This window comes from Nicotiana tomentosiformis, chromosome 4, assembly GCF_000390325.3.
Source record: "Nicotiana tomentosiformis chromosome 4, ASM39032v3, whole genome shotgun sequence".
Taxonomy (NCBI): domain Eukaryota; kingdom Viridiplantae; phylum Streptophyta; class Magnoliopsida; order Solanales; family Solanaceae; genus Nicotiana; species Nicotiana tomentosiformis.
The window spans coordinates 83,544,043-83,550,191 of record NC_090815.1 but is presented as its reverse complement, the minus strand read 5'-3'; positions in this window follow the sequence as shown (position 1 = coordinate 83,550,191).

Here is a 6,149-nt window from a genome sequence, read left to right as displayed (position 1 = left end):
ACGGGCTTAATTTGGAATATTGGCTGCTATAAGGAGGAAGGTTGGATATGACGGAAAGGAGTTGCTTGATATGAAGAAGGATACAATATGACTTTGGACTGGAATGTATTGTCGCACCTTTAGTTGATGTCCATGAGGAGTGAATGGACTTGTACAGCTGGTGAATGAGCACGGGCTCATGATGGTTTATTGGTTTCGTGGTGATTGTACTCGGTGCAGCATTGTTGGAAGGTGTCGGCATGAACTTTCCACAAATGGGTTATCTCCTGTGAGCAGGCTAGTGGTTGCATGGTGTTGATGAAGCTTCTACAAAGAATTTTACTGGCTATCCAATAAGAGGTCGAATATGTGAATGTGGCTAGTGATTCAGAATGTTCATGAAATGTTTAACAGGAAGATTCCGAGGAATTTGGCAGGTCGATTGTGCGAGATCGTGCTAATGAGGAAGAAGGAATTTTGGTGGGTTCCGGGGTTATGCAATTGTAGCTTCAAGTTAAGTGGGAGAGCCCCACTGCCTACGATTGGATTGCATGATTGTCTACTTGTGAAGTTTCTGGTTATCAGCATATTGGTGGGTTATTACGACTAAGGAAAGAGAACATCAATGGTGATTTGAGAAAAGGATTTGAGGAATGTGTACTATAATTGGCCTTATCGATTCATGTTCATGCTTTGGGAAGACTTAGAGTTTATGCTTCGTGTAGATGTGATGTACAAGGAAGTGAGTCTGCCGGGTGCTTCTTTGAGGAGGTGTTCATGTGCTAGCAGAGCCTTGGAGTTCGATCATATTTGGGAACAAGTCAGAGTGGGTGACTCTCAACAACAGTCCCAGTAGATTCAAAAAAGAAATAAAGTGCGGTGCCTAAGGATTTCGAGTCAGTGGTATGGTTAAGTATCGAGCTTTTGCAGTGGATTACGAAAGGGGCTTGGAGTGTTCTATGTTATTATTGGTCTGCGGTGCATCATTGGGAGGAATAGGAGAAAATAACTTCGAATTCATAAAGGAAATATCAGAATGGGTGTACCAGTTGAAGATGCGAATGTGAGCACAAGGAGGATATGAGATGGTTTGTGGGTTTTGAGACAAAATGGTTTCGTGAAATAGGGTCCTTCTGGATGAGTGCAAATTGGGTTCTTCATGTTTTGAATGGATCTATTATTATTCCTAAGGCAAGTCCGAAGTAAATTTGAAGAAGTCGGATCGGTTAGCAATGGTTGAATCGGCATAATGTGGCAATGATCAGTTCCTTCAATGTGTTAAGTTTTACAGGTGGTTGTGGCGGTACGTACGAGGCTTGACGGCCACCGTAATTGATTTTACTTGGAGACATTCGAGTTATTATGGCGTGTTATGTGTAGATGGATCCCGAAAGGATCATGGTGATTTAGACCACTACTTGGGGTTGTATTTTCTGCAGTTATGAGAATTCGGTCGCGTGTTGCAATGATTCTCCTGAAATGAGTTAAGTGAAAAGTTGCTATATGACAGAATGTTTATTCTATCAGCGGATCAGGGGTTATTATGGAATTCTTGTACTCTCACGTATTGTCATGTTAGATGCAGTGAGCAGCATGGAAATCAGAAGCTGAAGATCAAGGTTGCGGTTCGGTGTTGACAAGAATGTCACGAGCTCGAACGAGCGTGAAAGAATTCAGATGGTTAGAATCAGTTGGTATTGTCTTTAGCGTCACCTGAGATCGGTGTCCTGTGTAAGAGGCTTTGTGTACTGATTTGCGGATTCTTGATTTGCTTTACATCATTAATGTGGCCGGCGGTATGGAGGTGCATACTTGTTACCTGGTGCGGAAGGACATGGGAGCGTATCCCATAGGAAGATTTTATAAGTGTGACATGTAGTCACTTGATTGATTAAAGATTGAAATCAAGTATGGAGATTTTTCTAATATCGCTAATGTGAGAGTTTAGGCCTGAAAAGGCGCTCTATTCAGTTGGTTGTGGATTGTGAAAGTTTGTTCCGGATTCGACGGTTGTTCTTGCGTGTCATGGGAAAAGGGTCATTGTGGACCCTTGAGAAGTTATTTTCCCAAGCATGGCATGATCAGAATCGGTTTGAGGTTCGTTGATGAGTCCAAATGTGAATGTGTACTCTACACCAGTCTGGGTGTGTTCATTCAACATAACATTCCTAATGGAAGAGTATTCGGGCGTGGGATGTTAATTTTGTCGCCAACTATTTCATGTAATACTCTATTGTGCCATGTGGGTCGTGAGACGACTTGATTATTTGTACAATATGTTGAGGTCCCACGTAGCGGTGGTGTTATGTGAGCAGGATGGCTCTCGAGATGCAGATCATATATCGCACCTTAGTTGTGCTTGAGTTTTATAGTGTATGACGCTACCCGTCTCCCCAGGATTTGTAGTATGCACTTGGCGTGCTTATGGTTGATATTCGAGCATTTTGTGAGTATAAGAGTTACGACTCGATGTGTGTTTTCTTTAGATTATTATGTGTGGATCAGGTTGCACGCCGCAATGGTATCATGTGTGGACTGGGTTGTACGTCGTAATAGTGTGACGTTGAGTACAGTTTCCCATAGTTATTCTTGTGTGTTTTGTGTCTCATTTCTGAGGAAGGTTCATAACATCTTTTCGGTTATTATATTAGTTACGTGGGTTGAGTAGTTCATTCCAGAGTTCGTTTTCCTTATGTATCACATTCGAGTTTGTAGCTTGTTAGCACAATGTGGCATCATATGAGGTTTTTGCAGTATCCGAGGTGGCTTATTGCTTGATTAGATTGTACTGGGTGAAACGAGATTATTGGACATGGGATCAGTGCGATCAAATTTATATAAGGCATATTAAAGAGTAAATATTGTTATTCAGTCCAGAATGAGGTAATGATTCTTGTCGGGGGGAGAGACTCCATAAATTGTGATTCGGCAGGTGGTTATGGGTTCTAAACATCTTCTCTGTCGTGGCAGTATTGCGAGAGTTAAAGCAAGGCTTAATTGGTCATGAGGCACACTACGGGCTTCGGGTCAGTGGAAATTTTAGATGTTTGCTTTGGAAAGATTGCCTTGGGCAAATGAGTTATGCGGTGCACGGTAAGAATTCAGTAAGGGTATGCAATCGTGTTGGGTGCAGTGTGTAGTGATTGATACGGCGTTCGTATGTTGGAAACATGCCTGGTGGAGAATTCCGGATGTTGGAATTTGACTCTAAGGCTTACTTGACTAAATAAAGGGGAAGATCTTCAGATTGGCTCGAGCTAATGTGCTCAACTGAGTTATGGTAGCACAGGTATGTGCACGAGGTGCTAAACGGTGATTTCAGACAACTCCAGAACATTTCTTAGCACATTCGAGGACGAACATATGTTTAAGTGGGAGAGAATGTAACGCCCCGACCGGTCGTTTTGAGCTCTAGCGCGTCGTTCGGCGGTTTGAGGCCATAAGCAGCTTCGCTTTAGGAATTATGACTTGTACGTGTGGTCGGAATTGAGTTTTGGGAAGTTCGGAGTCGATTTGGAAAGAAAATTCTAAATTCGGAAGCTTTATGTTGGAGGAATTGACTAATGTTTGACTTTTGAGTAAATGGCCTCGGAATCGGGATTTGAAGGTTCCAATAGGTTAGTATAATAATTTTGGATTTGGGCGTATGTCCGGATCGATTTTTGGATGACCCGGGAGCATTTTGGCACTTATTGTGGAAAGTTGGCATTTTGGAAGTATTTCATAAATTTAGGTTGAAGTGTATTTCAATGTTATCGATGTCCGTTTGGGATTATGAGCCTGGGAATAGCTCCGTATGGTAATTTTTGTCTTAGGTGCGTGTCCGAGCTTTGATTTGGAGGTCTGTAGGTCATTTCGGCGTCAATTGGCGAGAGTTGGAATTTTGGATGATTTTGAGAAGTTTGACCCAGAGTGGACTTTTTGATATCTGGGTCAGATTCCGATTCCGGAAGTTGGAGTACGTTTGTAATGTCAAATGTGACTTGTGTGCAAAATTTGAGGTCAATCGGACGTGATTTGATAGGTTTCAGCATCGAAGGTAGAAGTTTGAAGTTCTAAAGTTCATTAAGATCGAATTGGGGTGTGACTCGTGATTTCGACGTTGTTTGACATGATTTGAGGCCTCGAGGAAGTTCGTGTCATATTTTGGGACATGTTGATGTGATTGGACGGGGCGTCGGGTGTGTTCCAGGACGGTTTCGGATCAATTTTTGGATGAAAAGTTCTTGATGGTTCTGCTGGTTTCTGGGTTTGGGCTGCAGGTCTCGCAAATGCGAGGTTTTGATCGCATTTGCGAGGATGGAGTTTGCATTTGCGAGGGTGGGAAAATTACTAAGGGGTTCGCATTTGTGAATATTTTATCGCTTTTGCGAATCTGCCCTCTTCGCATTTGCGAAGATTTTGGTCGCAAATGCGACCTTGGCAGGGGTGGCTCTCCTTCGCATTTGCGATGCTTTTGTCGCAATTGCGACTATCGCATTTGCGAACCAGATGTCGCAAATGCGACGTCTGCGACTGGAGCAAGGGCTTTTATTTCGGGACTTAGGTCATTTCCCTCATTTCCCACTTGAACTTAGGCGATTGTTTAGAGCATCTTGAGAGGGGTTCCATCAACATCAAAGAGGTTAGTGATTCCCGTGTATTTTAAGTTAAATACTTGGATTATACATAGATTTTAACATGGAAATTCATGAAAATTTGTAGAAATTTGGGGTTTTGGTGGAAAACCTAGAATTTGGTATTTTTGAATTTTGACCACGAATTTGGGCATGAAATTGAGAATAATCTATATATTTGAGTTCGTGAGGCTATGGCTAATGTTTATCTTCGAATTTTTTTGGAATTCGGGCACGTAGACCCAAGGGTGATTTTTATCGACTTTTCGAGCGGAGTTGGGAATTGCTGTAAATTGGATTATAATGAGTATTAGAGTATATATTTATGGGTTTGCACATTTATTGACTAGTTTTGGAGCGATGAGCATCGTTTTGAGCTGTTGGAAAGGCTTTGGAACCGGTTATGGGATTTCGGAGCGAGGTAAGTCTATTTTCTAACCTTGTAAGACAGAATTAACCCCATAGGTGAATTGAATTAAAATGTGCTTCTATTTATGGGGGCTACGTACGCACGATGTGATGAGAGTTCGTACGTAACTGCTAATTATGCTATTGTTCGGGTAGTCTAGGACCTATACCATGCTATACTTACAATATTGTACCCTACTTGTTAATTTATTTGCTTAAATCATATTGAAACTTGATAAAGGAATTGTAAAAAGGTTAAACTTTATTTTCTTGACCGTTAATAAGAATTTGGTATTCCCTTGAATAATTGCCCCTTAATAAATCTTGAATTGGTTATTGTAAATGTATTTTCTCTTTTGTGGAGCGGGCCGAACGCCTCGATAGCAGATAGATGCATCTATGGTTCGTGCCGTTCGACCCTCGGCAGTGCACTGTTTAAATATTATGTTGGATCGGGCCGTACGACCTCGGTGTGATTTGCACATGATAAATCTTTGGAACTAATAATAATTGATATTGCTTCATTGGCTCGAGATATAAATTGTTAAATTACGAAAAATAAATTTGGAAACTTCCTATTATTAAAGGAATTGTTTACCTACCTCTTGTTTATTGGGTTTTCAACTGTTTTATACAATTCATGCTTAATTATAATATCGGTATCTTATTGTTAGCCCATAATAAGTGTCGGAGTCGACCCCTCGTCACTATTTCTTCGAGGTTAGACTGGATACTTACTGGGTACGCGTTGATTTACGTACTCATACTACACTTGCTGCACATTTTTGTGCATGTACATATATGTCTAGTGTCTTTGTGGGCGCAGAGGTGTGGTTAATGGGGGCTTAGGCGAGTTGCATTCTATATTACGATCTGCAGCCAACAGAGTCTCCATCAGAGTTATTTATATCTTTCCTGTCTAATTTGTATTCCGGACAAATGCTATATTTTATTTTACTCCCTAGTTAATGCTCATGCATAAAGGTAAATTATTTCCAAATAAGAAAATATATATTTTTTTGGTACAGACTAAAAAGAAAATATCATCACATAAATTGAAATAGGGGATTATATAGTAATAAAAGAAAAAGATTTTCTAAAAAATAGAGAACATAAAAGAAAAAGAAAAAAGATTTTTTCATTTTT